Below are 20,965 nucleotides of genomic sequence, written 5' to 3' on the forward strand. Positions count from 1 at the left end.
ACATACCAGTTTTAAGTGGTGAGAATTAAAAATAAAAAAAAAGGACAAGAAGTCCTACCTCCCCAGTATGTAGTCTATGGTACGGTCAAACCATAAACAAAATAAACTTGTTATCTACATAGTATGCCAGATACTGACACTGTTTAAAAAGAAAAGTAATGAAAGTGAAGGGGTTGTAAATGTTGGTTAGGGGTGAGTTGGCATGTTAGGTAGGGCAGCCTGAGAAGGCCTTTCTAAGAAGCTGTCTTGTGAATAAAACCTGAAGGATGTACAAGGCACCAAGTCATGAACACATGGGTCGAGGGTGGGGGAGAATCATTCCAGATGAGAAGTGCAAAGGATTTTACACACACGCGCACACACACACACGCACACGTACACACACGCACACACTTTTAAGAGAGAAGTGCAAGGTGGCCAGTGTGGCTAATGTGGAAGGAAAAAGAGGAACAGTAGTTGGAGATGATTTAAGAGAACTGTTATGCTGGGCTGGACTGGATCACACAGGGTCTGGTAAGGTTCAGGCTGTCACTTGGAGTAAGTTGGGGAGTCGCAGTGGATGCTGTGGACGCTCTGCCTAGATCCCCTTCAGTGGGCCAGTACATTGATTCCCCGCTGCTGTGTTCACATACCCTCTTACCCCAGGCAGCTCACAGCAAAGGCTGACTGCCAGAGCGGTGCATACAGAAGGTGGGGCCCACTCCATGGGTGGGACAGCGCATGCTCAGAGCCCACCAGGCCGAAGCTGCTTTCTAGCGGACCTGACATCCTTGCATCGCTTTTCTCCCCTGTCCTACCTGGCTTTTCTCCTCCTGTTCTCCTGAGAGCTCCCCTTCAATAAATCACTTGTCAATAACAGAAGCCAACTCAGAATGGGTTGAACAGCAGAAAGATAGTTATTATTGTTTAACTAGATAGCCAGAGGTCGGGCTACCCCCAGGGCTGCTTTATTTATTTTTTATTATTTTTATTTTTTGTGTGTGTGTATTTTATTTTATTTTTATTAATGTTAATGGGATGACATTAATAAATCAGGGTACATATATTCAAAGAAAACATGTCTAGGTTATCTTGTCATTAAATTATGTTGCATACCCCTCACCCAGAGTCAGATTGTCCTCCGTCACCCTCTATCTAGTTTCCTCTGTGCCCCTCCCCCTCCCCCTAACTCTCTCCCTCCCTCCCTCCTGCATCCTCCCTCCCCCCACCCCTGGTAACCACCACACTCTTGTCCATGTCTCTTAGTCTCGTTTTTATGTTCCACCAATGTATGGAATCATGTAGTTCTTGTTTTTTTCTGATTTACTTATTTCACTCCGTATAATGTTATCAAGATCCCACCATTTTGCTGTAAATGATCTGATGTCATCATTTCTTATGGCTGAGTAGTATTCCATAGTGTATATGTGCCACATCTTCTTTATCTAGTCTTCTATTGAAGGGCTTTATGGTTGTTTCCATGTCTTGGCCACTGTGAACAGTGCTGCAATGAACATGGGGCTACATGTGTCTTTACGTATCAATGTTTCTGAGGTTTTGGGGTATATACCCAGTAGAGGGATTGCTGGGTCATAAGGTAGTTCTATTTGCAGTTTTTTGAGGAACCACCATACTTTCCTCCATAATGGTTGTACTACTTTACAGTTCCACCAACAGTGGATGAGAGTTCCCTTTCTCCACAGCCTCTCCAACATTTGCTATTACCCGTCTTGTTGATAATAGCTAATCTCAACAAAACAAAAAACAAAAACCACATGATCTTATCAATAGACGCAGAAAAGGCTTTCGATAAAATACAACACAATTTTATGTTTAAGACTCTCAACAAAATGGGTATAGAAGGAAAATATCTCAACATGATAAAGGCCATATATGATAAACCATCAGCCAACATCATATTAAATGGCATAAAACTGAGGACTTTCCACCTTAAATCAGGAACAAGACAGGGTTGTCCACTCTCTCCACTTTTATTTAACGTGGTGCTAGAAGTTCTGGCCAGAGCAATCAGACAAGACAAAGAAATAAAAGGCATCCATATCGGAAAAGAAGAAGTAAAGGTATCACTTTTTGCTGATGATATGATCCTATACATCGAAAACCCGAAGGACTCCACAAAAAGATTACTAGAAACAATAAACCAATACAGTAAGGTCGCAGGATACAAAATTAACATACAAAAGTCCATAGCCTTTCTATATTCCAATAATGAAATATTAGAAAACGAACTCAAAAAAATAATCCCCTTCACGATTGCAACCAAAAAAATAAAATACCTAGGAATAAACATAACAAAGAATGTAAAGGACCTATATAACGAAAACTACAAGGCATTGTTAAGAGAAATAGAAAAAGACACAATGAGATGGAAAAATATTCCTTGTTCTTGGATAGGAAGAATAAATATAATTAAAATGGCCATATTACCCAAAGCAATATATAAATTTAATGCTGCTTTATTCCCTGGTTCAAGGCTCTGTTGTCAAGAACCAGGCTGTTTCTATTATTCTGCTCTACTATCAAGAATATTTGGTTTTTATCCTTGTTAGGCTTTCCTCATAATCACAGATGAGTCATCAGAATTCTAGGTATTTTATTGATCCACAATAATGTCCAGTAGAAGTCCTTCAAAGAGAAGAATTTCCTCATCTTAAGAAAATATAATTTAAACACATTTTTTTCTTTTTAACATTTTATTGCAGAAAAATTCTAACAATAATAGAGAGAACAGCATAACTTAATGTGCTCTGTATGCAGATTTACTAATGATCTTAACTCCTGGCAAACTTTGTATTCATAGTCGTACCCACTTAATCTTCTACCACCATCGCTGCCTGCATGTAAAATAATAATAACAACAATAATAATTTTCTAGTTGTACTAATTATCTAGTCAGTCATCAAATTTCCTCAGCTACCCTATAAGGCTTCCCCTGCTTCAGTTTGTTTTTGTAATCAGAATCCAATTAAAATTTCAAGTTGTAATTTGTCAATATATTATTTTTGTGTGTATGTGTGTGACAGAGACAGAGAAAGGAACAGTGTTGTAGTAATATAATGTTATAGCAATTAAATATATAGAAATATAAAAAATAAAAATATGGAAGATATGTAAAAGTAATTAAAATATAATATTAAAAATGATTAAGGAAATTAAAGTTATGCTATATGGATAGAAATTAATATAGTAGGTGTAGATGTGATAAACAGACTCTGACTTTCAAGCAGGGCCCAGTTAGTGTGTGTGTGAAGTTATACATAGATAAGTGGCTTGGTGTCTGTTGGTCAAATAAGTTTGTAAATATGATATATATGTTTGCTCGCTTATAGTTTGCATTGGGTGTGGGGGACAGGCTGTAAGCAGGGAGGGTCATGATAGCCTAAGTTTTAAGAGTAAGCCTTTCCCACCATTTTAATACTAAGATCTTCTCAACACTAAGCTTTTCCCCACACCCTAGACTGTTGCATGATGTGGGATGGTGCACTCTTATGAGGAATCCCATTATGCCTCAGATAAGTGACTTTGTTCAAATATTGATCGACTTACGACCTATGCAACTTACGACCATTCGACTTTATGAGCACAATTGCTAGCCATGACTGCTCCGCATCTGGAGCGCAAGTGTTGCCCAGCTGGGCGTACAACAGTGCTGACCATCTTCCAGCAGCACTACCATCTCCGCATGCACCATTTCAACTGTTATCCCAGACTCGGTACAGCAATTTGTGTTTGTGTCTTGGATATTTTCATCAAACCCCTCCCAAGATGTCTACCAAGAGGAAATTGTCTTTGCCATTATTAAACCAGTTATACTGGTAATGCATTGTTTTACTTAAACCTGACAAATGTAAAAGTAAGAAACAAAATAGTGTAGAGATGATACAAATGACATAAAATGAACAAAGAAAATTATGATATATAACAATAATGAAAGAAAATTATGATAAAATATGACTTAAAGATTTTTATAACATCATTTCACAGTATTGTACATATAGCCTACTCAACTTATGACCAAATCGTGTTACGACAGGTCTGTCGGAACCAATCGTGGTAGTAAGTCAAGCACTAGCTGTATCAGAGACTTCCTTGTTTGTTTATTGGATTAAAGGTTTTGATTTCTACTCTATAAAATGGGGCAGAGGAACCCATGCTGGAGGAGGGCAGAGAAAGGCCACATGGAGGAGAGGAGAAGCAGCCAAGATGGTGGAGTACTAAAGGAGAAGCCAGTTTGTGCAGAGTTTGTGCAGAGAGAAGGAGATGGGGAACAGAGGTGAATAAGGCTGGTAAGGTAGAAACCTTTGATTCTAGGAAACTCAGATAAGTCAGTGGCTTTGGGAGCCCCGAATGGAAAGGGAAGTGTTTTCCCACTGTGTGTATTTCTTGCCCGCCAGGTACAAGCTAAGATTAAAGCTAACTGCCCACCAATTCTTGGCTCCGTTGTTTCAATACTGTCTGTCTGAATCAAATGTGAACCTGCACGGGCCAGGCGGCTGTGATGGTGGCCGTAGCTACTGGCTTTACAGTGTCATAACTCTGTAATGTGATAAACAGACTCTGACTTTCAAGCAGGGCCCAGTTAGTGTGTGTGTGAAGTTATACATAGATAAGAAGTGGCTTGGTGTCATAACTTTGTAAGTTAACGTAAATAAGAACATCTTAAAAAAGTGGTTTGATGTAACATTTCAGTAGATTAACATAAAAGGGGTTCCCTGCGAGGAACTCCCAAAAAGGTGGTTTGAGGGGATAATCCTGTAGATTGACCCATGTTAGAAGGCTTTGGCCAGAAAAGGTACTAAAGCTGAGGGGCCCCCTGCTGCGGTAGTCGCCCAGACTCCAACGTGAACGTGAACTGTCTCCATGCTGCTCTGAGCTCTGAACAAAGACAGCCGAAGAGCATGCCAATGGGGCCCCTTTAAGCTGTACCCAGGCACACCAAAAGGATTCGTGAGTAATAAATTACCCCTGTAATTATTGCAACCAACTCTGTGTGTTGGTCGTGTCTTTCCTCCGGTGGCATTTCTTGTTAGCACTGATTAATAGCATCCTCATAGCTGCCTCAAAAGAGTCGTCTCAAAGAGGCTGCCAGCCTGTTGATAAGCAAGAGTGTCCCACTGTACAGGCAAATCAGGGATGCCTGATTGACATAGAGCTTGGGTTCTACTGGGACAACAGATAGGAACAGACAGACAGGAGGGGAGAGAGATGAGAAGCAACAATTCTTCGTTGCAGGTCCTTAGTTGTTATTTGACTGCTTTCTCATATGTGCCTTGACCCCGGGTGGGGGGGTACAGCAGAACGAGTGACTCTGCTCAAGCCAGGGACTATGGAGTCATGTCTATGATCCCACGCTCAAGCCAGTGACCATGTGCTCAAGCTAGTGAGCCAGGGCTCAAGCAGGCCACCTCAGGGTTTTGAACCTGGGTCCTCTGCATCCCAATCAGATGCTCTATCCACTGCACCACTGCTTGGTCAGTGGTCAATAAACTCTTAAGTCCCTTTTTCATTAGGCTCCCCCTACATTTTCTTTTTTTCTTTTAATTATTTTTTTAAATAAACTAGATTATTTGATCTGTAGAATTTTTCAGTCTGTGTATGATTTTTGGAATGTGTATTTTTTTGTTTTTTAATATGTTTCTCTCAGCTATACCGCCTATAAGTTAGTACAGTATTTAGTAGAGGTTTAATCAAAGTTAGGTTTATTGTTTTGGCAGAAATATTTCAAAGGTGGTGTTCTTACTTCCATTAGGCATGTACATATCTGATTTCTTTTTCTTTGTCATATTAGAAGTTATTTGTCCATTATTTCATTAGGAGTTGTAAAATAATGCTATTGCAATTTTATTATTTTTTATATATTAGCAGGACTAGTTTTTTAAAGAGGAATTTCTTTTTCTTTTTTTTAAGATTTTATTTATTTTTTTGGGGGGGGGAGTGGGAAGCATCAATTTATAGTGGTTGCTTCTAGTATGTTTTTTGACTAGGCAAGCCCAGAGTTTCAAACCAGTGACCTCAGCATTCCAGGTTGATGCTTTATCCATTGTGCCACCACAGGTCAGGCTAAAGAATTTGTTTTATCAACTGTCTGGTTACAATGCGGTACAGTTCATACAGGAAAGGTAGAATAAATACTTGGATCATTCTTTTAATTTTCAGTTTTCAAAACAGTATGATGGCTCCCTAGCATTCTCCATAAGTTATTCTCTAATACATTATTTTTAGCATTATAAACTCAGCTATTTAAACATAATTTATGCACTTCAACAATTGCACTTATTGTCCTTATTGATGCTCAAATTTTCCATCATTGACAAATGGGGAATTCTTCAAGTGGGCTTCTGAATCCTTTTGACTCAAAGCTCATAGTCTTGGATATCATCCTTGCTTTCTGGTATCACTTGTAATTATCCTACCCTACACCTGAAATCAGCTATTTCTTTAAGGAGCTCTGCATCTTTTTAATGTGATTGTGGTATTTAAGGATTTAAGTATTTAAACTACAATCTGGGTGCTTAAGGGGTGTTCATTGCTGCTAATGGGTTGGCCATTGTATCTAGGCCTTGAAGTAGAGCTAAGAAGTTTCTTTGTGTATTTTTTTAAAGAGAGGACATATCATAAATTCATACTCATACTTTAAATTCAAAGTTAGGACCATAGGATTTTTATTTAACCTGATCAATCTTTTTGTCTACTCCAAAATTTTGCATCTCAAGGACACCAATGTAATTACTCAAGTGATTTATTCCACAACACGAACTGTACTCTCAAAGTAACAAGGACTTTCATTAGTAATAAAATTACTAAAAGCACTTCAGAATTTATTTTTGGAGTATTTTTTATTCTTAGTGTATATATAGTGATACACTGTAATTTAAAGTCACATGCAACAGTTCTCTGTACAGTTCTCTATACAGTTTTGCCATAACTCAAATCACAGTTTCATGTTGCATTTTAAGACTATTTTAAATTCTTCTTAATCATGTAAACTCTTTACTTGGTTCTAAAGTCAAATCTATAAAGCAAGATATATGCAGAGAAGTCTACCTTTTCTTTTTATTGCTTTCATCTGGGTCCTTCCACTTTGCAGGGGTGGGAGCATTTTTCCATATTTTGGTAGAAGCTCTGTGTATGTATATATCTGTTACCCTTCCTTGTTAGATAGACAGCAGTATGCTATATACACAATTCTCCATCTTTTTTCCCCCACTAAACTATGCACCTGGAGATGACTCTAGATAGAGATAGTCCTCATTACTTTTTCATGGTTGCATAAAACTTCATGTACAGGTACCACGGTTTAGTCTCCTACTGACGAACATTTATTTGAGTTGTTTCTAGTTTTGTTTTTTGTTTTTTTACAGAGACAGAGAGAGAGTCAGAGAGAGGGATAGATAGGGACAGACAGACAAGACCGAAGAGAGATGAGAAGCATCAATCATTAGTTTTTCATTGCAACACCTTAGTTGTTCATTGATTGCTTTCTCATATGTGCCTTGACCATGGGGCTACAGCAGACCGAGTAACCCCTTGCTCAAGCCAGCGACTTTGGGTCCAAGCTGGTGAGCTTTGCTCAAACCAGATGAGCCCACGCTCAAGCTGGCAACCTTGGGGTCTTGAACCTGGGCCCTCCGCATCCCAGTCCGATGCTCTATCCACTGTGCCACAGCCTGGTCAGGCTCTAGTGTTTGCTATTACAAATATCGCCACAATGAATAGCTTCATGCAATGTTTTATGTGGGTTTTTTTGCATATTTGCCAGTGTATCATTGGGATAGATTTCTGAAAGAGGGATTGCTAGGTCAAATATAGATGTAATTTTGCTAACTGTGTAACAGTCCTTCCATAGGAGCTATACCATTTTGCACTCTCAAAATCACAAAATATGTGAGTGCCTATTTCCTGTCAGAGTGTATAGTCAAGCATTTGGATTTTTGCTCATGTGATAGGTGAAAAATGATATCTCAGTGTAGTTTTAATTTCCATTTCCTTTATTAAGAGTGAGATTGAATATTTTTTTATTTGGTGAGGGCCCATGTGTATTTCTTTTTCAGCAAACTATCTGTTCATATCTTCAGTGAATTTTTAAGTGTTGTCAATACTTTCCTTTTTTAATTTTTTTTTAAGAGAGAGAAAGAGAGAAAGAGGGGGAAGAAGTAGGAAGCATCAACTCCCATATGTGCCTTGACTGGGTAAGCCCAAAGTTTTGAACCAGTGACCTTAGTGTTTCATTTTTTAAGAAGTTCTTTATGTACTAGATAATAAACTTTTGCCTGTGATATAAATTATAAATATTTTCAAATTTGTCATTCATCTTCCTACTTATGGTATTTTTGTAGTGCAAGAGATTTTTAATTTTTAGGTAATGAAATTTCTGTGTTGTTTCTGAATTTTGAGCCATTGTTAGTATAGTGGACTGGGGGGAAAAAGCCACAAATTCTTCCCTCATATGCACTGTTTTTTGAAGTGTGACTTTGTATCTCCTCCCATCAAGAGATGAAGTCTGTTTACCATCCTCTTGAATTGGGGCTGGCCTTGTACTTTGTTTTGAGAGAGAACGTTTGGGACCCTGAGTCCAGCATGTGAAGAAGGCTGGACTAGCCTCCATGAGAATGAGAGACCACACGGGAGAGAGACCCCACCTCTAGCTTGCTCTAATCCCTGAAGTGAGGCCATCCTAGACCACCCAGCCCCAGCCTCAATGCCAGACAACTGCAATTGTCTGAGTGAGCAGAGGCAAGATCAGATAAGAATGACCCAGCTGAACACAGACCAGATTTCTGATGCACACTATTGTGAGCAGATAAGATAGCTGCATGTCAAGCCATGACAGTGGGGTAGTTTAAGCAGAAATGGGTAGTGAAGATAGGAAATGAAAGCTACCTCTGAATTTGGTGCAGACTTCCTTTTGGGTTGTTGCCTTTCACATTCCTCAGCAGGGAGGAAGAGAGAACTGGCCATGCCCAGAAGGTCCAGAACTCATCTGGCTTAACGTCCTGGCCCATTGTCATCTTTCCTGAAAACTCTTTTAGAACCACTAAATGCCAAATGTGACTTCATACCAAAGGTTCCCCTCCTATTCCATCCAATATTTCTTTAAAACAACCTTTTGAAGCAGCAGCTATCCAGTCCAAAGCAACCTATGGTCTATTAAACTTTTCGACTTTAACAAGCAATGTAATGCAAGTTTAACAACAGTATTCCATAGGCAGCACTTTTATTATCAGACCATTGACTGATTTTAATAAAATAAAAAAATACACATTAAAAAGTCAAAGTGGCCTGACCGGGTGGTATGCAGTGGATTGAGCATCAGACTGGGATGTGGAGGACCCGGGTTCAAGACCCGGAGGTCGGCAGCTTGAGCGCGGGTTCATCCAGTTTGAGCAAAGCTCACCAGCTTGAGCCCAAGGTCACTGGCTCAAGCAAGGGGTTACTCAGTCTGCTGTAGCCACCTCCCCATACCCCCATCAAGGCACATATGAGAAAGCAATCAACAAACAACTAAGGTGCCGCAATGAAAAACTAATGATTGATGCTTCTCATCTCTCCCCCTTTCTGTCTGTCCCTCTTTCTTTCTCTCTGTCTCTGTTACAAAATAAATAAATTAATTAAAAAATTTAAAAAAAGTCAAAGTGGCCTGATCTGTGGTGGCGCAGTGGATAAAGCATCAACCAGGAATGCTGAGGTCGCTGGTTCAAAACCCTGTGCTTACCTGGTCAAGGCACATATGGGAGTTGATGCTTCTTGCTTCTCCCCCTTCTTTTCATTCTCTCTGTCCCCTCTAAAATGAATAAATAAAATCTTTTTTTAAAAAAGTCAAAGTGGGGCTCAGAATGTGAAACTCAACCCATTGGAAAGGCTAAAAACTGGCAGCAGAATCAGAGAACCACATTACTTCTATTTAATGAAGACAGGGATATAAAAGAAGACTAAGGTTACAAAAATGCAACACACGTTATAATGAGACGATGACCTGTAAATATTACTTTAAGTTTAAAATTAAATTAAAATATTACTTCAAATTTAAATATTATTTTAATTGTTGAAAGTAATGTATGGGCTATCATGAGCAATAGATCTGAGCAATTACTCTGTCCATTTTGTCCATTTTTTTTTAAATCTGAGTTTTCTATTACAAAGGACAGAGTATTTCAAGCCAGCTTTTGAGAGTTGCAGCTGGACTCAGGAAAGATTAGTTTCTGAATGTGTTAGTAGTTTCTGTGCCAAGTATCTGTCCTGTCAGATAGCATCTGTCGACCAGAAGCAACTCTGTCCATTGTATAAAGCACATTATATAATGCTTTTCCTAGTTAAATATCCCTCTAAAAATTTCCAGAAATAAAAATATTTATTTTATTTATCTTCTTGGCTAAGTTTTGAGTGAATAAGTTAGAGACATTTGGAAAGTTATACATTAGCATTTAAATTTTTGGGCTATATTATTTTAAGTAATCATTGCCCCAATTAATGATTAAACTAATACAAAAACTTAACTTCTGTTTTCTGAGATTATTTTTTATAGATTTCTGGGGTGAGGGAAGAGAATGAAGAGGAAATTAGTGTTTTTTCCTTTAATCCTTTACATGAAGATGAGAAGATTGTGGCCATTACTACTTCCCCTTTAGGAATGAGCATCTCTCCTTAGGAATCAGAAATGCTTCCTTTCAGAACTAGGGATCGCCTGACCTGTGGCAGTGCAGTGGGTAAAGCGTTGACCTGGAATTCTGCGGTCACTGGTTTGAAACTCTGGGCTTGCCCAGTCCAGGCACATATGGAAGTTGATGCTTCCTGCTCCTCCCCCTTCTCTCTCTTTCTCTCTTTCTCTCTTCTCTCTAAAATGAATAAAGTCTTCAAAAAAAACTAGGGAAAAAAATCCCCTTTAGAAAGGCAGATTCCATGTAGACTGTGGTATTATCTATATGTCTTAAGTAGAAACCAAAGAAACTAGCCAATTAGACTGATTTTTAAAATTCATCTTTAGATTAGAAAATAATTGATTGAATTTATCATGCAGTGATTTTATTCTTTTGTTAAGAGATTTAGAATAATGTTTTGCAAAGCCACAAACAAGTTATTTTAGTCATATATAACTTTCAATAAGGAAAATAGTAAATTTTTTTTTTTTTTTGTATTTTTCTGAAGCTGGAAATGGGGAGAGACAGTCAGACAGACTCCCGCATGCGCCGGACGGGGATCCACCCGGCACGCCCACCAGGGGGTGACGCTCTGCCTACCAGGGGGAGATGCTCTGCCCCTCAGGGCGTCGCTCTGTTGCGACCAGAGCCACTCTAGCGCCTGGGGCAGAGGCCAAGGAGCCATCCCCAGCGCCCGGGCCATCTTTGCTCCAATGGAGCCTCAGCTGCGGGAGGGGAAGAGAGAGACAGAGAGGAAGGAGAGGGGGAGGGGTGGAGAAGCAGATGGGCGCTTCTCCTGTGTGCCCTGGCCTAGAATCGAACCCGGGACTTCTGCACGCCAGGCTGATGCTCTACCACTGAGCCAACTGGCCAGGGCCAAAAATAGTACATTTTTAAAAAGACCTCAAACAATGGCAAAACATTTTGGAACCAGGCTCTTTTGAATTTACTGCCATCACCTCTCTCCCTCCTCCCAGCCCTCTCCATCCTCAAACTGTCCCCAACTGTTACTTTGGTTCAACTCTTCACCCCAGTAGCCAGTCTTCTTCCTACTTAATCCACAGTTATCCTTCTAAAATGGTAAGTTGATCCTAATTATCTCCCAGTGTAAAACTTTTCACTAGCTCACCAATATCCAATTGAGGATATTTAAACTTGTTATTCCTTATAGTCAAAATTCTTATTCCATAGTATAACATTCAAGGCCCTCAGCAAAACACATCTGTCCCAATCTTATTCTCTGCCCTTACTCCTATTTTCCTGCAGCCTCCAGCCACTTCCCTTCCCCCCACGATGCAGGCTGCATAAATGATTTGACAGCATCATGACTTGAGCTCGCCATTCTGTTTGTTTTATGCCTCAAGAATCTTGTGCACATAGTTCATTCTGCCTGGAAGGATGCTCCCAATCCCTCAACTGGCTCAATTTCTAATTACTCAGTTTAACCAACATCTGCTTTGCCACTCCATTCCTCAGCAGACTGAGCTGAACCCATCACACACCTTCCTTTGTGTCAGTCTGTGCCTTACCCTATTATTGCCCTTATCATTCTGTTTTTCAATTCTTTGTTTATGTTTGAGACTTTCTGAATAGAATGGAAATTTCCTGAGAAAAAAAAGCACATTAGGACCCTCAATAAATGTTTGTTGAACGAAATTATAAGATTCAGGGAATTATGGCCTGTTTTACAGAGTTGACCTCTATGAAACTGCCGATATTCATTCATTTTTGACCTACAGAAATAGCAGTTCCACAGGATTCAACCTAAATGTGCCCCAAGATGTAAATCTTGAGAAGAGTTCAGATTGTTAACTTCACTAAAATAATTGTAACTTCTAATGCAAACCTAGAATTTTCTCAGCTTATATGGAAACTCAACTGAAGAAATTCCCAAATATAAATGTGGGTTTTTTTTCCCTCATAAAAAGCCTATAGTCTTCTTCTCTTAGTACAAAGCCCACTTGTTATTCTGAATGGAATTTTTATCTGTCGCTTGATTGCCTTACAATTAATATGGAAAGAGCTTCCCACTCCATTTTGAGATTGATGGGATGACAGGATGAAAACTTTTGTATGATTACTTTTCATACTTTTTGCACCTTTTTCTTAAAGAAGACATAATTTACAGATAGCTTGCTCAGGTCTCTATCCAGACACTTTCTTTCACATCTTTGTTAATAGTTTAGAGAGGACAAGCATTGGGTTTTGGCTCAACAGTGCTCTGGGAAGCTGTTTCCACTTTGGCACAGGCATCGCCACACTCATCAACCTCCATGAGAACTGTAGCTGCAGGCAGATTCCAGTGCAATTACACCTGCCACCTCACATTATTTCAGCCTCACTGTTCCTGCAGACCTTGCTTCCCAAGTATTTATATATGACGCTTCATAACAGTAACTGGCTTCCTCCTAACCTAAAAGTGGAACAGAAATACCCAATATCTTCATATTATTCCCCCAAACTCTTTCAAAACCCAAGTCAATACAATAAAGTTCATACGAGAGCTTATATAAGTTCTTGCAGACATTTCATGTCCAACAATAACTTACTTCAAAAGATTTACCCATGAAAGCAGCAGTAATGAAGCAGGGTTCTGTCTTAACTGTTTTGTACCTATTGGTTATTTTGGTTACAGTAATAGTTTCTGCTTCTCCCTAAAATTCAATTTCCTGTTTCCTCATAACTCAGTACTAGCTGGAAGCAGAATTTCTCATATTCCTGTCAGCGTATGCTGTTGGCCATCATTTGGCCTGTGTGGAATATCTTCTTGTGGAATGAGCTTTGGCTAGTCAAGGCACCAAAGTTTGCAATCTAATATAAATATCTGGCCCTGGCTATTTAGCTCATTTGGTTGGAGTGCCATCCGCATATGCCAGGGTTGTGGGTTTGATCCTCGATCAGGGCATATACAGGGATTAACCAATGGATACATGGATAGGTAGAACAACAAATAGATGGGTTTTTTTCTCTTTCTCCCTTTCCCTCTCTCTAAAATCAATAAAGTTTTAAAAATATAATAAATAAATACATGGTGAAAAATATATGCTTAAAAAATGAAGGAGGGAGGCCCTGGCCGGTTGGCTCAGCGGTAGAGCGTCGGCCTAGCGTGCGGAGGACCCGGGTTCGATTCCTGGCCAGGGCACACAGGAGAAGCACCCATTTGCTTCTCCACCCCTCCGCCGCGCTTTCCTCTCTGTCTCTCTCTTCCCCTCCCGCAGCCAAGGCTCCATTGGAGCAAAGATGGCCCGGGCGCTGGGGATGGCTCTGTGGCCTCTGCCTCAGGCGCTAGAGTGGCTCTGGTCGCAACATGGCGACGCCCAGGATGGGCAGAGCATCGCCCCCTGGTGGGCAGAGCGTCGCCCCTGGTGGGCGTGCCGGGTGGATCCCGGTCGGGCGCATGCGGGAGTCTGTCTGACTGTCTCTCCCTGTTTCCAGCTTCAGAAAAATGGAAAAAAAAAAAAAATGAAGGAGGGAGATGACGTCAGAGTAATGGCGCAGTAGGAAGCAATACCGATAAATCTCCCCCAAAACTCAACAAGATCTTCAACCAGAAACAGAAAAACCTATCCTTGGAGCCTCCAGATGTTTTGCAATACACCTGAAGGTGTGGTCAAGTGAAAAATTGGCTAAATATATAATCAAAGCCCAAAGGAAACAGGGAGTAAGAAATGCTCTGCCTTCCTCACTAACCTAAACAGGGCTGCTTTCACGGGGAACTGAGAATATAGAAACTAAAGCGGGCAAAGGGGGTGAATAGATCCAGGCCGTGGCACAAATGGCCGAACCAGGCTGTGGCACGGAGATCCAAGCCAAGGAAAAACTGTACCTGTAGCAACCCAGTCAATACAAGCTAACACTCGCGCCAAACCCAGACAAAGAAAGACAAGCGGGGCAGCCATTTTGCCCGATCTCTGGGTCGGTGCGCGCAAATAGTGGGCGAGAGATTCCTCCGAGTGCCTCAGCAGTGGGCGCTAGTGTTACCCCACAGAGAGGCAGAGTCAGGGACCTTTGTGTGCGGAATCTCTGGGCCACCACAGCGCCCTGAAAAAGCCACACACGGGGAGGGAGCGAGAGCCAATTCAGAGGGTGAGGCGGCCGGCCTGATATCCTGGTCGGCACTCACGGAGAGTGGGCAAGAGACTCCTCCCAGCACCTCAGGAGTGGGAGCCTGTGTTATCCCACAGAGGGGCAGAGTCAGAGGCCTTTGTGTGGGCCAAAAGTAGAATCTCAGGCCGCCCCAGCGCCCTGAAAAAGCCGCACACGGGGAGGGAGCAAGAGCCAATTCCAATGATGGAACTTTTCAGTGCGGGCAGGGGTTTCACTCAGAGTGTGAGACTGCCGGCTTGATATCCTGGTCTGCGCTCACAGATAGTGAGCAAGAGTTTCCTCCAAGCACCCCGGGAGTGGGCGCCTGCCCATGTTACTGGACAGAGTGGCAGAGCCAGAGGTCTTTGAGTGGGCGGAAGCCCCACCTGATTATGCTAGCAGCTCTGACTGACTGAGCCTTACGTAGAGCCCAGTGCTGAGTGGGAATAGAGTGGGGAGTTGCCAGCTCTTTGAGCCTCTTACTATCCAGGCAGAGGCAGCAGCAACCCCATAGCTGGATTATCAGGCTACTAATTGAGGAAGGAAAGACTAGGAGAGAGGCTCCAGGAACACGAACTCTCTCACTGTCATAGCCTATAAATGCTAATGAGCCTCGACTGCACAATACATGACATCGCCATAGAGACTTATCAACTGCAAACCTCTACTTGAGCATGCCAAAGGGGCAGAACCCGGGGTACAGAGTCACCGACCAGGAAGAGGGAGAGAAAAGAAAAAGCAAGAAGATAACCTCTCAAAATCAAGAATAATCTGCAGACTTTATAACCTATCCCATTTTATTATATTTGTTCGTTTGTTTCTCTTATCTTCATTCTTGATTTTTTGATTTTTTTTCCCTCCTCCAATTTGGTCGTTTAACTCTCTGCCAGTCTTACTCTCTCCTCTCCTTGAACTACACTACCCATAAGTGTTACATCTCCCATTATCTTTTCTTTCCTCTTCCTTTCTCTCTAAGAGGGTTGCACTCCAAAACCCTTAACTCTCTCTCTCTCTACTCTTTTTTCTTTTTTCTTCTTTTAGTGGTTCCCTCTTTTTTTTTCCTCTCTCTCTCTCTCTCTCTTTTTTCTCCCTCTATATTAGTTTCTTCCTTTCTCCTTTACGTCTCCTCTCATTCAATCCTCAATAACAAACAAATTATCTTATCTGGGACTCAAACTTATGTTTGTGGCATTTTGGGGTTTTTTTACTTCACCTTTTTGACTCACTAGCAGTGCTCCCATCCCTGGCTCTCCATTTTATCTAGTTCTTGTTCCACTAAATACAATAGTAACTTTTTAATTTGTCCCCCTATTTTCCTGTTTCCGTCTTATTCCTCTCATCATAACTCTTAGTCAACCAACACCTAAAAGCAAATCATTTTATTCTTGACCCAAATTTTTTCCTTATTTGCTTTTTGTGGGTCCATACCCCCCTTTTTCTGTTTTTTTGTTTGTTTGTTTTTTGGTTTTTACCCCTTTATTACTTCTCCCCAATTCAGGCCCTCCATTACAGCCATTGTTTGTTCTATTTAGTACAATATAATTCACAGTTCACCACAAGATTTTCTCAAGAAAGAGGGAAGAAGAGAGGGGAGAAAAAAAGGGGGGGAATAATTTCCTTTTAAAAATTTTTTATTTTATTTTATTTTTCATTATTTAATTATTAATTTTTTTTAAAAAACAACTCTTTTCAATTTCTTATTTTTATTTTTTTAACTTTTTATTCTTTATTAAGTCTCACTAATACTATCAACAAAACCACCCTCAGATGCCATTGAGGAAGAGAAAATCGAATATCATGGATACAAAAGAAAGAGAGGTAACACATATAGATGAGGAAAAATCTATGGAGAAAAAATTTAATATATTGGAAACCTTGGAGTTAAATGACAGAGAATTTAAAATAGAAATCCTAAAAATACTCAGAGATATACAAGAAAACACAGAAAGGCAATTTAGGGAGCTCAGAAAACAACTCAATGAACACAAAGAATATATTTCCAAGGAAACTGAAACTATAAAAACAAATCAAACAGAGATGAAAAACTCAATTCATGAGCTGAAAAATGAGGTAACAAGCTTAGCTAATTGAACAGGCCAGATAGAAGAGAGGATTAGTGAAATAGAAGACAAGCAACTTGAGGCACAACAGAGAGAAGAAGAAAGAGACTCAAAAATTTAAAAAAATGAGATAGCCCTACAGGAATTATCTGACTCCATCAAAAAGAACAACATAAGAATAATAGGTATATCAGAGGGAGAAGAGAGAGAAAATGGAATGGAGAACATACTCGAACAAATAATAGATGAGAACTTCCCAAGCCTGTGGAAAGAACTAAAGCCTCAAATTCAAGAAGCAAACAGAACTCCGAGTTTTCTTAACCCCAACAAACCTACTCCAAGGCACATCATAATAAAATTGGCACAAACCAACAGCAAAGAAAAAATTCTCAAGGCAGCCAGGGAAATAAAGAATACAACATATAAAGGAAGGCCCATTAGATTATCATCAGATTTCCAAACAGAAACTCTACAAGCTAGAAGAGAGTGGACCCCAATATTTAAAGTCCTGAAAGAAAGGAACTTTCAGCCATGAATACTATACCCATCAAAGCTATCCTTCAAATATGAAAGAGAAATAAAAACATTCACAGATAGAGAAAAGATGAGGGAATTTATCATCAGAAAACCCCCACTCCAGGAATTACTAAAGGGGGTTCTCTAATCAGATACAAAGAACAAAAAAAGGCCCTGGCCGGTTAGCTCAGTGGTAGAGCGTCAACCCAGCGTGCAGGAGTCCCAGGTTTGATTCCCGGCCAGGGCACACAGGAGAAGCACCCATTTGCTCTCCACCCCTCCCCCTCTCCTTCCTCTCTGTCTCTCTCTTCCCCTCCCGCAGCCAAGGCTCCATTGGAGCAAAGATGGCCTGGGCACTGGGGGTGGCTCTGTGGCCTCTGCCTCAGGTGCTAGAATGGCTCTGGACACAACAGAGCGACGGCCCAGAGGGGCAAAGCATCGCCCCCTGCTGGGCATGCCGGGTGGATCCTGGTCGGGCACATGCAGGTGTCTGTCTGACTGCCTCCTGGTTTCCAGCTTCGGAAAAATGAAAAAAAAAAAAAAAGAACATAAAAAAACAAAGCCACAAGTAAAAGCTCCAAGAAGAACACAATAAAACCAAATTTAAACTGTGACAACAACAAAAAGAAAGGGTGGGGGGAGAGGATGGAGATTAACAGTAGCAAAGGACGATGGAGTGGAAAAGTACTCACAAAATAGTGCACTACAATGAACAGAGTAGGAATGCTTTTCATTACTTAAAGGTAACCACCGTTGAAAAAACCACCACAGAAGCATATGATTTAAAAAAGATAGCAACAGAGGAAAGATGTATGAAATAACACCAAATAAAAACAAAAGATAGAAAAATGAAAGAGAAGGATCAAACAAGACACAAAACTAACAGAAAGCAATCTATAAAATGGCAATAGGGAACTCACAAGTGTCAATAATTACACTAAATGTAAACGGATTAAACTCACCAATAAAAAGGCACAGAGTAGCAGAATGGATTAAAAAAGAAAATCCAATTGTATGCTGCCTACAAGAAACTCATCTAAGTAACAAGGATAAAAAAAAATTCAAAGTGAAAGGCTGGAAAACAATACTCCAAGCAAATAACATCCAGAAAAAAGCAGGCGTAGCAATACTCATATCTGATAATGCTGACTACAAGACAACAAAAGTACTCAGAGACAAAAATGGCCATTTCATAATGGCTAAGGGGACACTGAATCAAGAAGACATAACAATTCTTAATATATATGCACCAAACCAAGGAGCACCAAAATATATAAGACAGCTACTTATTGGCCTTAAAACAAAAACTGACAAAAATACAATCATACTTGGAGACCTCAATACACTGATGATGGCTCTAGATCGGTCATCCAAACAGAGAATCTACAAAGATATAGTGGCTTTAAACAAAACACTAGAGCACCTGGATATGATAGACATCTACAGGACATTTCATCCCAACGTGACTGAGTATACATTTTTCTCCAGTGTACATGGATCATTCTCAAGAATTGACCATATGTTGGGCCACAAAAACAACATCAGCAAATTCAGAAAAATCGAAGTTGTACCAAGCATATTTTCTGATCATAAAGCCTTGAAACTACAATTCAACTGCAAAAAGGAGGAAAAGAATCCCACAAAAATGTGGAAACTAAACAACATACTTTTAAAAAATGAATGGGTCAAAGAAGAAATAAGTGCAGAGATCAAAAGATATATATAGACAAATGAAAATGACAAACGACATATCAGAATCTATGGGATGCAGCAAAAGCAGTGATAAGAGGGAAGTTCATATCACTTCAGGCCTATATGAACAAACAAGAGAGAGCCCAAGTGAACCACTTAACTTCACACCTTAAGGAACTAGAAAAAGAAGAACAAAGACAACCCGAAACCAGCCGAAGAAAGGAGATAATAAAAATCAGAGCAGAAATAAATGAAATAGAGAACAGAAAAACCATAGAAAAAATTAATAGAACAAGGAGCTGGTTCTTTGAAAAGATCAACAAAATTGACAAACCCTTGGCAAGACTTACCAAGGAAAAAAGAGAAAGAACTCATATAAACAAAATCCAAAATGAAAGAGGAGAAATCACCACGGACACCGTAGATATACAAAGAATTATTGTAGAATACTATGAAAAACTTTATGCCACAAAATTCAACAACCTAGAAGAAATGGATAAATTCCTAGAAAAATACAACCTTCCTAGACTGAGTCAAGAAGAAGCAGAAAGCCTAAACAGACCTATCAGTAGAGAAGAAATAGAAAAAACCATTAAAAACCTCCCCAAAAATAAAAGTCCAGGCCCTGACGGCTATACCAGCGAATTTTATCAAACATTCAAAGAAGACTTGGTTCCTATTCTACTCAAAGTCTTCCAAAAAATTGAAGAAGAAGCAATACTACCAAACACATTTTATGAGGCCAACATAACCCTCATACCAAAACCAGGCAAAGATGGCACAAAAAAAGAAAACTACAGACCAATATCTCTAATGAATACAGATGCTAAAATACTAAACAAAATACTAGCAAATCGAATACAACAACATATTAGAAAAAAGTAATACATCATGATCAAGTGGGCATTCATCCCAGAATCTCAAGGATGGTTCAACATACGTAAAACGGTTAACGTAATACACCATATCAAAAAAACAAAGAACAAAAACCACATGATCTTATCAATAGACGCAGAAAAGGCTTTTGATAATATACAACACAATTTTATGTTTAAGACTCTCAACAAAATGGGTATAGAAGGAAAATATCTCAAATGATAAAGGCCATATATGATAAACCATCAGCTAATATATTAAATGGCACAAAACTGAAGGCTTTCCCCCTTAAATCAGGAACAAGACAGGGTTGTCCACTCTCTCCACTCTTATTTAATGTGGTACTAGAGGTTCTCGCCACAGCAATCAGACAAGACAAAGAAATAAAAGGCATCCATATCGGAAAAGAAGTAAAGGTATCACTTTTTGCAGATGATATGATCCTATACATCGAAAACCCCAAAGAATCCACAAAAAGACTACTAGAAACAATAAGCCAATACAGTAAGGTCGCAGGATACAAAATTAACATACAGAAGTCAATAGCCTTTCTATATGCCAACAATGAAACATTTGAAAACGAACTCAAAAGAATAATCCCCTTCATGATTGCAACCAAAAAAATAAAATACCTAGGAATAAACATAACAAAGAATGTAAAGGACTTATATAATGAAAACTATAAACCATTGTTAAGGGAAATCGAAAAAGATATAATGAGATGGAAGAATATTCCTTGTTCTTGGTTAGGAAGAATAAATATAATCAAGATGGCCATATTACCCAAAGCAATATACAAATTTAATGCAATTCCCATCAAAATTCCAATGACATTTTCTAAAGAAATGGAGCAAAAAATCATCAGATTTATATGGAACTATAAAAAACCCCGAATAGCCAAAGCAATCCTAAAGAAAAAGAATGAAGCTGGGGGCATTACAATACCTGACTTCAAACTATATTATAGGGCCACGACAATCAAAACAGCATGGTATTGGCAGAAAAATAGACACTCAGACCAATGGAACAGAATAGAAAACCCAAAAATAAAACCATATATATATAGTCAAATAATTTTTGATAAAGGGGCCAACAACACAC

This window comes from Saccopteryx bilineata, chromosome 1 (genome assembly GCF_036850765.1).
Source record: "Saccopteryx bilineata isolate mSacBil1 chromosome 1, mSacBil1_pri_phased_curated, whole genome shotgun sequence".
NCBI classification, from domain to species: domain Eukaryota; kingdom Metazoa; phylum Chordata; class Mammalia; order Chiroptera; family Emballonuridae; genus Saccopteryx; species Saccopteryx bilineata.